This window comes from Gasterosteus aculeatus, chromosome 20 (assembly GCF_964276395.1).
Source record: "Gasterosteus aculeatus chromosome 20, fGasAcu3.hap1.1, whole genome shotgun sequence".
NCBI lineage: Eukaryota > Metazoa > Chordata > Actinopteri > Perciformes > Gasterosteidae > Gasterosteus > Gasterosteus aculeatus.
The window spans coordinates 14,728,383-14,745,239 of NC_135707.1; the positions used below are offsets into that span (position 1 = coordinate 14,728,383).

A 16,857-nucleotide genomic window follows, 5' to 3' on the forward strand; every position below is an offset into this window, starting at 1 on the left:
TTAGCTTGACTTTCAAAATAAATAAATGTGATGGAAATTAAAGTGTCATGTGCAATTTGTTGTCATTTGCAGGAAAAATCTCAGAGAAGCACAATTTAAAATCGAAAAGTTAAACGTCAGCACAAACAGAAGGAAATATTAAAAAACTAGTTGCATGCATCTTTTTTTCCATTTTTTTCTGTTACTGTGAATGTAATCAGCCGTTTTAACATTAGTGGATTTATTTTAGTTTTGGAAATCCCATCCCGTTTTTGATAGATTTCTAAGCCTGCAAAAATGCTTCTCCCTTGTAAGTGGGCTGAAGTTCATGCTTCTTCTCAGTAGGGCGCTTGTATTTATGGGAAATCTGACATAACACAGATGTTCTCGGTATATGACGTCACTGCCTGAGTGGAGGAGAGGCGGCGGTTGGACCCTATCCAGGCCGGCAGAGAGCAAGCTCTGGATGGATTTGTTCCACCTGCATCTTCAGGAGGGACATCATTAGAACGTCATCGGTCATCGGTTTATGTCTTTGGTAGGTTTTGAGCAGCCTAACATCTCTCAGAGGGTAATTGTTCTATTACCACATGTGAACATGAAGTATAGTATATATCAAAGGACACCATATGCGCTAACCTGTGACACTGATGTCAGTAGAACATATGTGAAATTAATTCTATTTTGTTGAATTTACTAATAGTCTATGAGAACTTGATCGTATAGGCTTTAAAGCTGTTTGTACGATACTTCTTCTTTTCCCTTGTCTTCCTCATATTCCTACTCTTCTTGAGTCTCATTCCCAATGTTCCATACCTTTGCCTCACTCATTTGTTTTCTTTTTCTGTCTTCTCTCGTCAAACACTATCTTCACAAATGATGCCGGCGTGGAGGCTGGAGGTTATTCAGAGTTGGGGGTGCTAATTCTAGACGACGCCGTCAGACCGAATGCTATATGTATATTGCTCTCATTGCAATTGCCTCATCATTTAGAGTCAATGCTAATTGATAACACACATTTTCAACCTCCTTTGACTTAAACATTTGCAGCTCTACATCATGTTGGACAAACGTTACTTACTGTTGATACAGTGGCTATAGTTGAACTCTTAATTCCTCACATACAATAACCTTTGCATGAGTATTTGATTTGGCCAGCAATGTTTGCACAAATCATTTTCTGAAAAGCAACAAAGCAGAACAACCATAACTCACTAAATAAACATCATGCTGTACGGAAGACTTGAACTTAGAGCCATAATTCTAGACTTCTAGACCATAAAGTTCCATTATTTACACAAGTAATAGATCAAGTGAGAAGTAGGGTCACTAGACCTCCGTGTGAGCACACTCCTCTTTGCAACCGGGGAGTCGCTCCCTGCTGGCCAGTAGAGAGAGTGCAAATTTTTAGACACTTGCGCATCAGCTTCACTCTGCAGAGCCGGAGGTTATCGACTGGTCGTTCAGTGCGTTCGACTCCTCTGGATGCTTTTTACACAGTTTAAAAATTCACCGCCAATCACAGGGACAATGATTCTAGAAAAGCAAACGTAAACGTAAACATCAACATCAACATATACATATATATTATTTTATTTTGATTCCTGTTGACCAGTAGGCCTTTAGAATAAAAAAGACGTGGCGCAGCATCTTCAGCACAGCACTTCCCTTACTGAGATATTTCTCCCTCTCTCTTTGCAATACGTGATCCAGGTGAGAGGATCAGAGCTAAATGGGTACGATGAGGGTAGCGCACAAGGTAGCAAATGCTTCTGGACTGTGTGGCTGCATCGGACCAAGTGTCTTGTTTTGTGTCAGGCAGGCAGACATGAAAGGAGAGTTTCTTCATACTTTGCATTGATATTAATCCCATGTCATGGCTTTTAATTGTGTTTCTACTAAGTTTAACATATAACATGTATAAAGTTTTACAGAAGAGAAAACTGGCGGCTGGTTTTGTCAAAGTGACCTCCAACAAAATTGTTTATGATTTCCATACAGTAATAATGGTGGTTACTTTGAGACAAATGCACACAAAGATTATGTGTTTCACTAATTTCCTCAATTTTTGACTGTGGTTGTCCACAAATATGGCAGATTTCTGTACAATTGTGTAGACTTGTGGAAAAGACTGCATGTGTAGGAACACATTTGTGTTCATTGTAGCTCTGTCTGTCTGTCCACGTCCCTTCCTTTCCTTTATTCTTACCTCTCTCTCTCTCACTCTATCTTTCCACACTACTGGGTTTTAATCACTGCTGTAATTGGCAACCCCCTGCTGTGCGTGCACACACACACACACACACACACACACACGCTTTGCCTAGCTGCTGCAAATCCCTCTGGCAATGTGTGTGTGTGTGTGTGTGTTGTGGGGGCAGGAGAGAGAGATATGGAGAGATAAGGATAATGAAAGAAGGAGAGTTTCAGAACTGCAGGCCAACTCACCAACTCAACAATCTGTCTGCTGTGAAGCCTCGCGAGGAAGTGGAGCTCCGCAGCCAGATTGTAATTATCTGAGAGAAAAAAGACATGGCTCAAGACTCACTACAGAACAAAACGTTGTGTTTGAGTTACTGGAGAACTTGATGCTGCCTCAGCTTAGTCAAATTAATAATTAGCCATGTCATACTGAAAGTATGCCACATACTATTGAGGAATGGATCCTTGAGGTTCTAATGAGAGTTTCGGATGCTGACCTAACTTGCATTAATAGAACAGTATCCATCACTATTCAGCCATATTACCAATTAAATCATTGGATTACTCTGGTTATACAGTTTCCTTCCGTTTTTATTTTAGTTCCAATCTGCTGATATCGTCCATGGAAATATGTATCATTATTAATAGAGAAACACCTGACGTGGAATACAATATCGCTGAACTCTCAAGTTATATAAATTGTATTTGACGATGTTTAGGATTTTACCATTTCAGATTGGATCCTAGCAGTAGCAATGTTTAATGTGGTCCAAGGCTCTTGAACAACGCCTGTATTAATAGTCATAAGTAACTTAGAAGGCTGTTGTGTCTCCTGTATGCTTAATAAAAAAATGCACATTTAAAGTCTGCTTGCAGTGACAGCTGTGATAATGTATATTGCAAATTGGAAGATTGCAGAAAATATGCTATCTTAGTTCAATAAGTTAAACATACCCCAAAAAATGACTTTAAAATGTCTTTAAAAAGGCAAAGTGCCTTCAAAAATGCTTTTAGAGTCAAATCACACGCAGAGAAAAACCATTTTCAATGTTTTCAACATTTCCACTAAACCTTTAGATTACTTAGGGATTGCCAAAATAACAAGAGCACGTACAACAATGCATAATGTAATTTAACATGTTTTAATTGTTTTCGCTGAAGAATCCCTAGCTTGTGAATGTCCTGAACTTACTGTGGACTTTCTCAAAAAGGCCATAATTAGTGATTTTTAGGCTGTAGTTTGTTGCGTTGTTCCCAGCTCCAGACGCCCTGCCCAGCACACCCTGCTCCTCCCCATTATATCACCACAAATCAGCAGATGCTAACACAATAGAACGTGTTTCATCAGTGAAAATAGTTTGTTGGAATGTTCTGAATATATTGTGGCTTATTGAAACAGCAGTTGCCGACCAAATCCTACACTGTGAGAACCATGAGACAATGGCTATGCTAAACCCAATGCTAGAGGATCCTGGCTTTATGGTTATCATGCTGCATTGGCTGCAAAAGGGAAAGTTTCATGCTGGTGTGTGTGTGTGTCTTTTATGTGGGTCACCCCACCATGTCTAATGGCCCCTCGCTGCGTGCAGCGTCCTGCGCTGAGCTGCTCCCTGCTGTCACACTCTCACACACAAACAAACGCATACACACAGCGGGGGAGATTTCGGGGTGTCCCTCACCCTAATACCCTCGACAATACACCACCACTGCATCTGTTGCGCCTCTTCTCAAAGCTGAAAGTTGTCAGCGAAGTGCTAGCATGTCTCTGCGACTACTTTTACCATTTTTAACTGCGTTGCAGCTCACTGTTTCTTTATTTTACTCTAGATTGACTAGGACTGGATTTCAAGGATTAGCTGGTGACGCACTCTTTGTGTTATGTCTGTGTAAAAGAGGAGGGATGGCTCGGCCCTCTGCAGGGCCCCGTCGCACAGACACACACAAAGTCACTATCAGACTGCCAGCAGCTGCCTGAAACAGGTGAGCATGTGCACTACACACATTTAAAACTCCACTAGGACTTTCCTTAGGATTCAGGTTTAACTATGTGATAAATTGTGCATCTTAGTCTAACCATTTTGTACTTCCAGTGCTTCTGAGTTTAAATCTACAAAGTGGTATTACGTTACAGCCAATAACAGCCAACTAACCAAATCATGGGATCGCTCTATCTACTGAGAGGTTTTATGTACATGTGTAAATGTATTGTGCCTGAACTTGTGTTGCCAGTGTTTTTTAGTTTGCTCTGTGTGTCCATCCGGGCTCTTACCAGACAGTTGGGAGGAAAAAAGATAATCATTCAAATTCTAGCGCTGCGATTTCATTTGCAACCAGGGTTGCGGAGTAGTGTGAGGAGGGGAGAGCAGAAGGGAGGAGCACAGGGGGATTGATGAGGTACCGAGTGAGAGAGGGAGAGGAACACTGAGATGGTGAAAATTCGGGAATTTCTATAGCTGGAAACTGCCCGTCCCCAATGTGCACCAGAAACAGACACACAAACAGCATGTCCACTAAATGTATGGAGAAGGCTCACAGGCCTTTACAACGAGTATTGGAACATTCATGCACACTAAGCTGCCGCATACTCAAAAGCAAAATGGCACGTTTACATACAGCAAAACAACGCGTGCATATTTTCTTGGATCCATAAAGGATGGAGACACAGTCTCTCACACACACACACACACACACAAGCTGAAGCTCCGCCACGGAGAAGCCAGCTACGTCAGTGTGTTTTCACACTGCGGCAGCGTCTCTTTGTCTGCCTGTCGACCAGCCGGCTGTAAGATGGAAGGCAAGAAATATGCTTTTAGCGAACGGCAGAAGGCTTTGGCATTTTTGTTTCTACGCAACATGTTGTAATATCTGTTGTACCCACTATTTTAGTTTTGTTTTTTCTCCCTCTGACTATTTTTACTCCAGGCAGGAGTCGGGTGTACGCGCGTGTCGAACAATGCATCGATTAAACCCACCGCGCTTTGCGGTTCACAGTGGCGTACGTGTGATGTATGTCCACACAAACATGCTAACACATACCTGGTGTGTGTGTGTGTGTGTGTGTGCAACCATTTGTCTGCACAGTAGTGGGGGGATGGCGACCTTCTGTCCACTTGTCCACTGCATCAGCTGTGTACACACATACCAACAACAGGACTATATTACAGCATGCATCTCAATGCAAAGCCCCGCTGCAACACGTGCCATATTTGGAAAGCTCAAGTATTATTTGACATTTCTTTTGAGGCTGAATGTTTTCATTCTTTACTGATTCTTGATATTTTGGCAAATGTAAAGTCGGGTGTCACAGCGGCTATTTGTCGGCCCTTTTGGGTTTCTCATATGTAAAACACGTGGACAATGAAGAATCAGTTTGTGTCATCAGTTGGACTCTGTTTTATTCATTTTAATGTTTGCGTCAACAATTTAACCCATCTCAACAAATACAGCGATGTCACAACACCATCGGATCTAAAAACAATAGGCTATCCCCCTGCAAAGCCCGGCAGCTTCCGTGCCTTTTTACCTCACAGTCGACAGGCATGCACTGCCTAAAGAGAAACTCACTTCAAGGAAAAAGCATCAATATGTAACACACGCGGACACAAAATGAAATCCCAGAAATGCACGGCGTGGCAGAGAAAGACACCGAGCCGGAGAGAATGATTCAGATGTATAGAAGGCCTCGGTGAGTGAGCGTTCGCCATTGTGTGATAAACACAAACACAGATGCATTTAGGCTTTGATTTCAGGTTGCTTTTCACTGCTCGCAGTGGGATCTGTCCTGAAGAAACAACCCTCACACACACACACACACACACACACACACACATCATGGACCGGACTGATAGGATTAGAGACTGGTGCTATAGTCACTCTCTCGTTTTCTTCCTCTCTCTCCCTCCCTCTCTCTCTCTCGGTCTCACTCTCTCTCGCCTGCCAAGCGTTGATTATTCACAAGGTTAGTTCCTGATTGCCTGTAGCAAAAGCAGACACAGGTTCATTATCGCTCCACCTCGTTTCCTCTCCCTCCCGTTCTCTGTCCTCCTCGCTGTAAGTTAACGCGCGATGGCTGAGCAAAAAATAGGCAGGCTCACAAAAGGTTCACTGAAACACAGTGTGGCTGAAACGCAAAATTACGTTTGTCTTTTTAAATCTTAATGATTAACAAAAAGGAAACGTCACAGTTAAAGCTAAATTAGAGCGGCAGTACAATTCTCAATTATATCTATCAATGAGTTGTGTTTCTGCTCCTGCAGTATTCCCTTAATTTCCTTTTAGCCAAAACACTTAATCCCGCTTTTGATGTGATAATTAGGGAATTTGATTAAGGATGAAGGGAAAAATCGTATTGTTGAAATAATTAAAACATGTATTCACCCTGCTTTAGTAATCAATCCATCTATCAGTATCTAGCTATCGAGCTGTCTAGCTATCTATCAATAGAGAAAAGGCACTTTGTATCATAAAATCCACTATATCATACCACATAATATAACAGCTATCTTTATAAAAATACAGCAGAACTGGCGACGGGCTGATTTTCTCGACTACTGGTGACGCCGTGAGTGTACTCGTGTTGGAGGAAATCAGTGCTCCTGCAGGAGGCTTCAAAAGGTCGCCGCCGGCTGGCGCTCCGCTGTCACAGAGGGTCGTTGTTGAACCTCCACCAGAAGCTCACATAACAATTACAGCATGTGAGAATCACCTGAACCAACATTTTCATTTTAAACACATTTGCTCATGAGAGTAATTATCCAGATATGTTGTCACAGGTATTCCAACCACAACCGAAGCCTTATTTGTTTTGCTCCTCGTTTTCTGTCAGGACACTGAAAGAGTGTTAGTTTTTCTCCCTGTCTGAGGAACAATGTCCCCATTCTGAGGAGAGTGCGGGTGCAGTGTTGACACATGTTAGTGCTGGCTGATTAGTCGACATATAAAGGTACACTGAGCTCCTCCATCACTATTCAGCCATTTTGTCTCAATGGATGTATGTGTGTGTGTGAGGCTTTTGTTAAGGTAATGCAGAGCAGAGAGAGAGAGAGAGAGCGAGGGAGAAGACACCGTGAAAAATGACAGAGACCGGAGCCGAGTCCCGATGACCCAGCGATGCTTTTTTTACTTTAATCGGAATCGCACATTTTTAGGCATTTTCACCTCAGGAGTCTGTATTTTATAATAGGAGGGGAGCACTTGAAATAACATGTTTTAGTGATACATTGGAAGGAAGGTGTTGTATGAGTCTGTTGTCTATTGTGTCTTAAGTGGATTAACAGAGCGGTCAGGGAGACAGACAGACAAAGTGGCAACCAGAACCGTTGTTTACAAGCTTGTGTCGCCTCTGTCGCTTCAGATTTTCATACGATACTGATTTGTTTTCTCAGGCTTTCCCACATTAGCGGCGTGGTCTTCGTTGTGTAATCTTTTTCACAAAAGCATTAAAGTGGACACAGTCACATCCCACGTATTTTCAAACATTTTAAAATTTTCATTACATTTACATCTTCCTCAATATTACTGCATTTAGTTAAATGAAATTGTATTTATATTATTGTAAGAATATTTCAGTATTATTTTGACATGGTGAAAGAAGAGGACAATTTCATAATACAACATTTTGGATTTCTGTGTCATACCATATGCTATGGAAAATACGAAAATTCTATGAGCAACCTTTCTGTTTTTTTTAATACATTTTTACATTAAATTCTTGTTGAATGTTAATGGAATCACTTAATCATTGTTATTTTATTGATTTTAAATATACAAACTATTAAATTTCACGATCTCTATTTGATACATACTATTCCAGTAATGAACAATTTTTCTTAATATGTCATCATAGCATTTTATTTAGGATACAGTAGGAAATATATAAAGAAGGAAAGATATTACTCATAATTTTCAAGGACACACAACGCAAACTATTCACATCAGCACATTTCAATATCAGTTTCAATCACACAGAATGCCATCAAAAAATTGTTTCTTTTACAACAAATACATCCGGAACAACAAAAAATGGATTATTGTCATAATAGGATTAATAATACACCTAAATCCTCAACCGGAGACTATAATGTTAAAATCTCTGAAACATGTTTTGTATTAACAATCCAAGGGCTCATCATAATTATTATCATTTACTGTATCAAGTCTAAAATATTCTAGATACTTGGCTATTAACATTAAGTGTGTTTCATTTTCCACCTGGTGATTTGGTGGAATAGTAGTATTTTCTTTTATTATAATTACATGTATATTTTTAATTGGATTAGCACAATGAATTGGCTGACTGATTTTTTGTGTAATTCTTGGAAATAATAAAAACAGATGAATTGTGCTGTAACTAATAAGAAGACTTTACGTGTAGAACAGCATAGCTCCCCCTCTGGTTCTCAGGTGACTTAACATCTTAACTGCATCTCATTTAATGGGTCCAGTTTGTGTGCAAAGTCAAATGAATGTTATGATGACAACCCAATACTTTTCTAAAAAGCAGACACTTAATCACTTAAAACATGTTATACGTTTAACCTTTAAAGGCATTTTTCATTTCTGTTTAGGAAGCACTACTGTAGATTCTTAGGAGTAAGAAAGCCATGTACTAATTTTATTGAGAATTAAATGTATGCCTTACTTTTGCTTGACTGTTATCATAGAGATTAAAATTAGAATCATTTTAAGTAAAGCTTCTTTCTTATTTCTCATCATTGTACATTGTTCATATATCTACATATAATAAATACTCTTGTCGTGCTGTCTCTTATCTCTACAGGTAATAAATCGTCTATATGTATACACTTAACCTTGCCCTTCAAGAGATCAGAAAAGATCTTTATACCTCATTTCTATAGTTTCTTAAGTGCTGTGAATTAGATGATGGTGTGATATAATCTCAAGGCCTCAAAGTCACATCAAGTCAAAAAGCATCTTTTATTCCATTTCGCTCCTTTGAAATGAAAAACGATGCCGTTGGACACGAGCTGCTGCAGGTTGTGTGTTGCTGTGTGTGACAGCACATCCCACAGTTAATAAGTGTTACCGCGTTCAAATATATTTGTGTGTTCTGCGTTAGGAGAGAATACGTGCAGTGATTCTTTTTTCTGCAATTATGCGTCAAAATTCTAGCTTCCGCATTTAATATTTTTTTCAGTGTCTGTGTGAACGTTTATGTGTTGAGAATCCTTCGATTCTTAGTGCCCGCTTAAATAGTAGTACAGAAGATACATAATAGAATCTGCCTCTTTTCTGACGCGCTTTCTTGGTTTCTTGATTTTTCTTGTGTTATGAAGGAACACAATCAAGGAACGCAAACACTCGCTTTTGTTTGTCTTCCTGAAGTATGCTATTAAAAGTCGTGTCCTCTCCTCAGCTTTTTGAATGCATGAAGTCCTGTTAGCTTTGTCTGAGGCCTGTGCTATGAGCCGCTATTCATGTCCAACCATCTATGTAGAACAGAAACGCGTCGTCGTGGCGGTGTGACGGTGTGCGTAGCCTTTTTAAACTGAGCTTTAGCATTCACGTCGCCCCCTTTTCTGTTGTCTGTTTTCCACTCTTTCTTTTTTCTGTCCATGTCAAAGACTCCGTATGGTGATCACACACACACACACACACACACTGAGTCAGTCAGACCTTCGGAGGATCAGTCATGCTAGAGGTCGTCTTTGGGCCGACTTGACATTGTTGTCTGTAAGCTGCTTTGGATCCAGAGGAGAAGTTTAAAGGACAATTCTGAATAGTTTGTTCAGGGAAAAGGTATTTTCACAGGCGTTCACACATATTGCTCGGTGTCAGTGAACCAGGTTTTGTACGGAAGGGGGACGACGTCAATTCACTCTCGGTTCCCTTTCAAAATATGAATAGAAACTGCAATTGATTCGCTAATGACAGAGTATTCACTCTTAATAAGATGGCTATAACAACCTTGTCCTTCTCAATATTGAAATGTTTGGATAAAAATTGGCTGCGTAAATTGATTAAATTGGCGGTGAGCTGGAGCAGCCATGCAGGATGTTGTTTTATGCTGCGGAAAGATGATTTGAGATAAACGTAATAAAGCCGTTCATGACAGTTTTTTGCTTGAAATTGTTGAGGCGAACAGGATTATGATTGTTGAATGAGTGGAAATACATTGTCAATCATTTATTGAATTAATCTGAATGTAATCAATGCTCCCGGGAACGCTGTCTTCCTTTCAGCTGGATGACTGGCTCAGGCCGCCACAGTCAGTCTCATCTTCTGATACGAGGATTTTACATGCTGACTTTCACACGTTTTATTTTTACAATTTAAATCATATTGCACGTGGATTCTTTCAGTATTTTCATTCATTTCTATTTGGCTTCAACATTTTTTTTTAATTATTATCCAAAGGAAGCACGGGAAATTTTTACCCTCAGTTTGTAATTTTATTCTATTGTTAGAATTTTTCCAAGATGTCTATGATTGCTTTGGTTGTCAAGTGGTCAAATAATCTGTTTTTGTTTTCTCAAGCAAATAAAGAAACCAGACAGTTAATGGCAATAGTTGATATCCTTTCCCTTCCTTCCATGCAACAACGACAGTTGTTGTAACGTCTACTAGTGGCTGGTATCATCTTATTATTGCTAGATTTATTTGTAATATTATGCCCAGAAGTCGTTGTATTATTTAAAATGTTATCTTACTTCATAATGATATGACATGAAAGCGATATTTGTTTGGGAAGTGCTGTGTGTGTGAGACGCAAATGACATATAAGTCCAGATGTGACTGGCTTTAATGAGCAACTGTTGACGAGAATCCAGCCGACGAATGACTTTTAGGAGCTATAAACCCTTCAGCTCCAGTATTCTGCACGCGGAGTTTAATTTCAACATGACATCATGTAATGAATATCAGGGAGCGATTCGGTAGCTTAGTCAAACACTGTCATGTTGATTGAAATCCAGGGCATGGACTCTCTTTCCCTCTGCCCGTCTTGTACTTGATAAAGAACTGGCATATAAATGATTAGAAAAAAAACAACTGGGACTACAATCTGTGGCCTTCCTTGTCCACAGGCTTCCTGTGGTAGTGGTCATGTCATTGCTTAATGGCTACTCGGAGAAATCTCAGCATGAGTTTACGGTTACATCCTAATGCCTGCACGCCACACAGCTGCGCTGTGGCTTTCAGCTAATTCCGACTCCCAGACCCCCAATTGCAGTGTGTTGCCTCTCTGTCTGTGCAGCGTAGAGTGCGGGATGGAGGACGTTTACCATGGCAACCACTAATGCAGTATGGACGCAGGGACTTAGCCCGGCCCGCCGTTAATACAGGATCCATGGAAGGCAGGTGAAATGTCATCCAGGCTGTTGTTTTAAATGAGCAAGTAGTGCTTTAGATGTCTAGTGTGGTCAACGCTAAATCCAATTTGGCTGTGCTCTGGAAATTAGGTTGCTGTATCAGTTCAGCAGCACAGCGTCTTTTCTACTCGGTGTCCTTTCAGACGCTAGTAGATGACGAGAGAATCTCTCAACATGGCGTCCCGTGCTGCATTCTAGCACCACTTTGGGGTTTTTTTGTCAGCTCTGCCGCTATTGTCAAGTGTCTCCTTCACATTGTTTCCTATATCGGCTTATACTGCCCAATCCTTATAATCCACTGTAGTCCGTCAAATATCTGGTTCCTGCTGTGTCCTCTCACCTTCTTCTGGGATGTGATTTCTGTCGCCTCCTCTTCCACCTCTTTGCACATTGGATTACAGCTGGGAAACTATGAAATGTGACTCCTGACCTAGAGTTTTGATTGAAATAACTTTCTGGTTGATTATTTATCATGTTATTGCTGTCAGAAAGGGAAATTGTAGCAATTTCACCTCTGTATATTCTGTGGTGAGTAAGGTAATGTTTAGATGATGCAATGTTTGCATGTAATGTGTAAAATAAATTCACAGTGCACTCAAACATGCAGTAGCAAACTAAACAAAATGGCAGATATACAGAGCCAGGGCTCTATATTATTTTGATTCAAAGCTAATTATGGATTATTAAGTGCACCCACTACTTTATTTTATATTGGTATAAGTCAATTGAATTCACAACCAACGTGGATATTTCACCTTCAAAAATAAATATGTTTACAGATTGATACATATAAAGCTCCTCAGTTTCTTTCAAATACTAACAATCATTGATTCGCCTCTCAAGTTTGAGAGCCCGTTTTCAAGACACGGCTCAAGTCACAACCCTCTCCATGACGGCACCGGCCCAAAACAAACATTCCTTCCATGTGGCCTCGTGTTTAGCGCTTCCCTGACCTGCCCTGCTGCTGCTGTGTGCGGGTGTTCCTGTGTGTTCGGGGGTTCGGGGGTGTTTGTTTTGTCTGCCCCTATCTATAGCCGAGTCCTGCCCCTTTCTTTCACGGTTAGAGAAAGGAACCACACCCCTCGGGCCTCGGCCTATAGTGCATGTGCGTGTGTGGCGTTTCGCTCTCTTGGGATTTCTACTGCAGTCCCTGTGCTTAAGCAATTGCTACGCGGCACCAGGTAGACATACAGCTACAACGTGACGTGAACACAGGAAGTGGCATACGAGTCACAGTGTGCACTACCTGCAGGCTCACGTGGACACGCACGTATGCAGTTTGTTCACAAAATAGACATACCCACATACGGAAACACATAAAGACAAAGTCAACATGTTAACGCAAGCATACACACAGGCACAAGATTGTGAGGACACGTGTGCATGTAAACAAACAGATGTGTCTTTAGCCAATAAGAATGGAGCTTGAATGTGACCTGTGCATTCCTTGTGAACATTAAACTCCAGCGAGAGCAAAGCCAACCTGTTTATCCCGCGTTGTGTGTTATCATGGGCTCGTCCTCGGTTCAGTGGGGGTAGAAGGCACATACACATAGATGTGGCAAGCATTAAGCCGGATGAGTGCATAAATCAGGATACTGTTGCTTCTGTCAAGGTGAGTGTGTGTAAGAAAGTACCAATATATGCAACCCTCAAGGGTTTATGTGTGCTGGTCCGTATTATAATTTTAATCTGCTTTTGCACATTTTCTGTTTTAGAGCTATAAGACACCTCTGGAAAACACTGTGTTGGGCCCTTTGTTTAATCAATATCAATATATTGACATTATTTTAGTTTGACAATGTTGTCAGACCAGTTCCATGAGTAAATTATGAGAGGTGAAGGTCTGCACCCTCTGTACAGATTTATCCTAATAGCTGATTACTTTCAAAGTGAATTGACCTGCATGGTGCATGAGGTTGAATAGCGGCCAGATATCACCAGCAGTGATGCACAATAGTTCAATCAGTATGCAGAATACATCCATCCATCCATCCATTGTCAAACCGCTTATCCTGCACGCAGGGTCGCGGGGGGGCTGGAGTCCATCCCAGCCAACTTCGGGCGATAATGCAGAATACATATATAGATAAATCTTTGCAATGCAAGTTTGCATTTTAAGCGTTTTACTACTACGATATATCGAATTTTATTTTAAATTAGCGCAGCTTTAATGTTTATAGAGCACATTTATTCACATACAATTACAGTACTTTTTTGTAAAACGTGTTTTGATATCCAGACCAATCTGCATTTATCCATTGAATTGCAGGTGTAGATACTCGTCCATTGATGGAACATGAATCCAGCTGGAGGACCGAGTGCTGTGTTCCCTGAAGTGGCACAACGCGGGGTCGGTGGAGAGCCGTGACGTATTTGGGAACAGAACAGTTTGTGTTATTTCAGCGCAGCCTGTGGATGAAGGGCCATTTCACAGGCATTATGGATTAATCTTCAGGATCAAACTAAATCGGATGTTTAACCTCACGTGTCCTAGATCTGAGAAGTCTCTTATGATAAACAAGGATGAAGAGAATTGAATCCCATCCACATAAAATACGTATAAATGTAATAAATGTATTAGAACTGGCTCCTTATAGAAAGATGGAAATATTGTGTTTGTATATACAAATCTGTCTCTGCCATTCATAATCAACTTTATTAATACAATGCATTTGAACATACTGAAGTGTTGTAGTTTCTGAACATTCCCCTCTTTCATTTGATGTATGTTTACCACAAAAACAAAGAGAAAAAGGAAAAACTCTCAAGACTTTGGATAAAGCTATACAACCTCACAAGTGATGGCTTGTTAAAAAAAGAAAATAAGAGACAGTAGTAGTTCAGTTCTATTTATTAATCAACATTATTGTTCATACTTTTTACACAGAAACCCACATTTACGGCTGTAACCTCCCATCTCTTCACGTATTTTAAGCTGGTATAGTGGGCTGGGTGCAGAATTATTACAAAGTTCATTATAACCGGGGCCGTGATTGAGGGGCCTACGTTTAACAGACTTTGTGCATTTTTAGAATTCACAAAAAATTGTATTACATGTAAGAGAGATTTGTTGTGGATATAATAAATTCCCTGTAAGCAACAATAAAATGCTTTACATGTATGAAGTTAAATAAGAACTGATTCTCCTCATCAATGAAACGTTGACAAAGATTTACTGATTTGACTTCAGAAGGATTTTATTAGAAATTAAATTACCGGACCCAGTAGTTCATGCAGTGATGTTTCCAGTCTGGTTCTGACAAAAACTTGTTGCATCATCTGCTGAAACTCTGTCAATCCCCCGCTGTTATTTACTGTAAAGGGACATGAACTATTCATTGAGTGTTATTGTTACAATGTACAGTCATTGTGTGACAGAAATAACATACAGTAGTGACATATAATACATGTGTAACAGAGACATTTACGTTGTGAAAGGTGTGTAAACAGTGGACACGTGAGCATAATAACACTGAGGAGGAATAGATATGGCCTTTAACTCTAACATTGGATATTCTTCTTTGATTTGTGTCAAATTCAAGGTTAAAGTCAATGAAATTGACATGATAAACAATAACCAGTCCAATAAGTAAAAAAAAAAGGAAAATGTTTTTTTTTAAGTACAGTATCTTGAAGAACGCCCACTTGGTTTGAATGCAAACCAGCCAACATCTGGTCAGCAGCCTGTCTCCCAACCATCACAACACCGTACCACATTTTGGAAATTGAATTACAATATTTGTAACCCAGAGCATTATGTAATGGTGTTTTCTTGATGTCCCTGATCATCTCATCCTGTCGTGTTTGTGAGCATGCTCCTGTGAGATCACGTGGCTTCATCAAGCGGGTCATTTCATTTCATAAATCACGGCTATGTAATAAACTGAATGAAAGCGGTCGTTCCCAGTGTGGTTTAAAAGCCACTCAAAGTCATATCAATCCCTCTCAGCTGCTGTCGTGTTTCAATCTTTCAATGTAACGACGCAGGGTGGACTCATTCCGGGTGATGGGTCACATATTGTGCATGCTGGCTCTGTTTAAAGGATTCCCGTGTGGGAATCGGGGGGCTTTACTGAGTGTTTTGAGTTTGGCTTCCTGTAACACATCCCACTCACATACGGTACATAACGCTTAATTAAATGAGGAAGACAAGACGGAAGTTCGCCCAGGAGATTGTTTGCTGTTGAATGAAGGGAGAGTATGAAGGCAGCATCTTATCTTCACCTACGCAGAGATTAAGGGAACAAACACTGACTAGTTAACTTGTGATGCGTGTTTAATGTGCTATGTAGCGTATCCACTAACTTACTTATTTTTGAGCCAAATAGAGAGTCATTTGAAAATTAAAAGCCACAATTCTATGATCTGTGAATAAAGGGAAGATCAAACTACTCACTTGAAGGAACTTGTCTATGTTCAAAGATCACTAATACGTTTAATGACTGAATCTGCCTTTTAATTAAGTGGAGAAAAAAAAGATTAATCTAACTCTACAATATTTTGAAAAAAATATCCTTTTAGCAATGCATGTCCTGTTTGATCAATTAGTTCTATAATACAATTGCTGGAAGTCTGATTTTCTCCTTCTTAAAGCATGAAAGCAGTAGTGATGATTCACTTCCTTAAACCATTTTCTTACTGCATGAGATTTGATCTCATTCACAAACAAAACCGAGTCTATTTCAGGAGCCATTATTGAAATACTGACAGTCACTAATTCACAAATGAATTGATTATGGGTGCTCCAACCTGCAAAGAGACCCATCTCCTTCTTTTTCAACTGTTGACCTACTCAGGCCATTTTCTTTGAGGTTCCCCATGTATGCTATAACAACAATTTCAAAGGCCCTGCTGCAAAGGTGTTAGTGAACGGGAAAAAACGCTCTTGAGACCGCCAGCGTTTGACCATTGCCTATTGATTGTTTGCTAGAGTAATAAATATGTATCCCCTTGTTGAGATTTGCAGTGTCCATTATTGTGTTTCATTCAACTTAATTTGATCATTAGCATCATCTTGATTTTTTAATAAATAGCTACATGTGTGGTTTGTGAAGTAACCCACACACCGTGTCTTCCATTACTAACTTTTCATTATTGTGTTTAATAATTATTGTCTAGACAATATACATGTTTTCTGATTACTCTGTGAGACAGAGGGCAGTACTTTGCAGTGTAACACACTCAAAGTGTGCTCTTTTTTAGAGTCTAAGAGGTCTAACTTAGGAAATGAATCGATTTATTTTTGTAGGTCGCCGGAACTTCATTCAATTGTGTATTCATACTCGTGCTTTATACCTTGACTTCAACTAGCCTTTTTCATTAAATGGCGTAAAACTCGAAACAA

General features: G+C 40.1%; 1 long non-coding RNA gene across 1 annotated transcript; it reads left to right on the top strand.

The window, feature by feature from the left end:
• Positions 1-3,801: 3,801 nt before the first annotated feature.
• Positions 3,802-16,472, top strand: LOC144389728 (uncharacterized). Its single transcript, XR_013453875.1, has 2 exons — positions 3,802-4,161; positions 13,783-16,472. It is a non-coding gene; the product is annotated as an uncharacterized LOC144389728 (long non-coding RNA).
• The last annotated feature ends 385 nt before the right edge of the window (positions 16,473-16,857 follow it).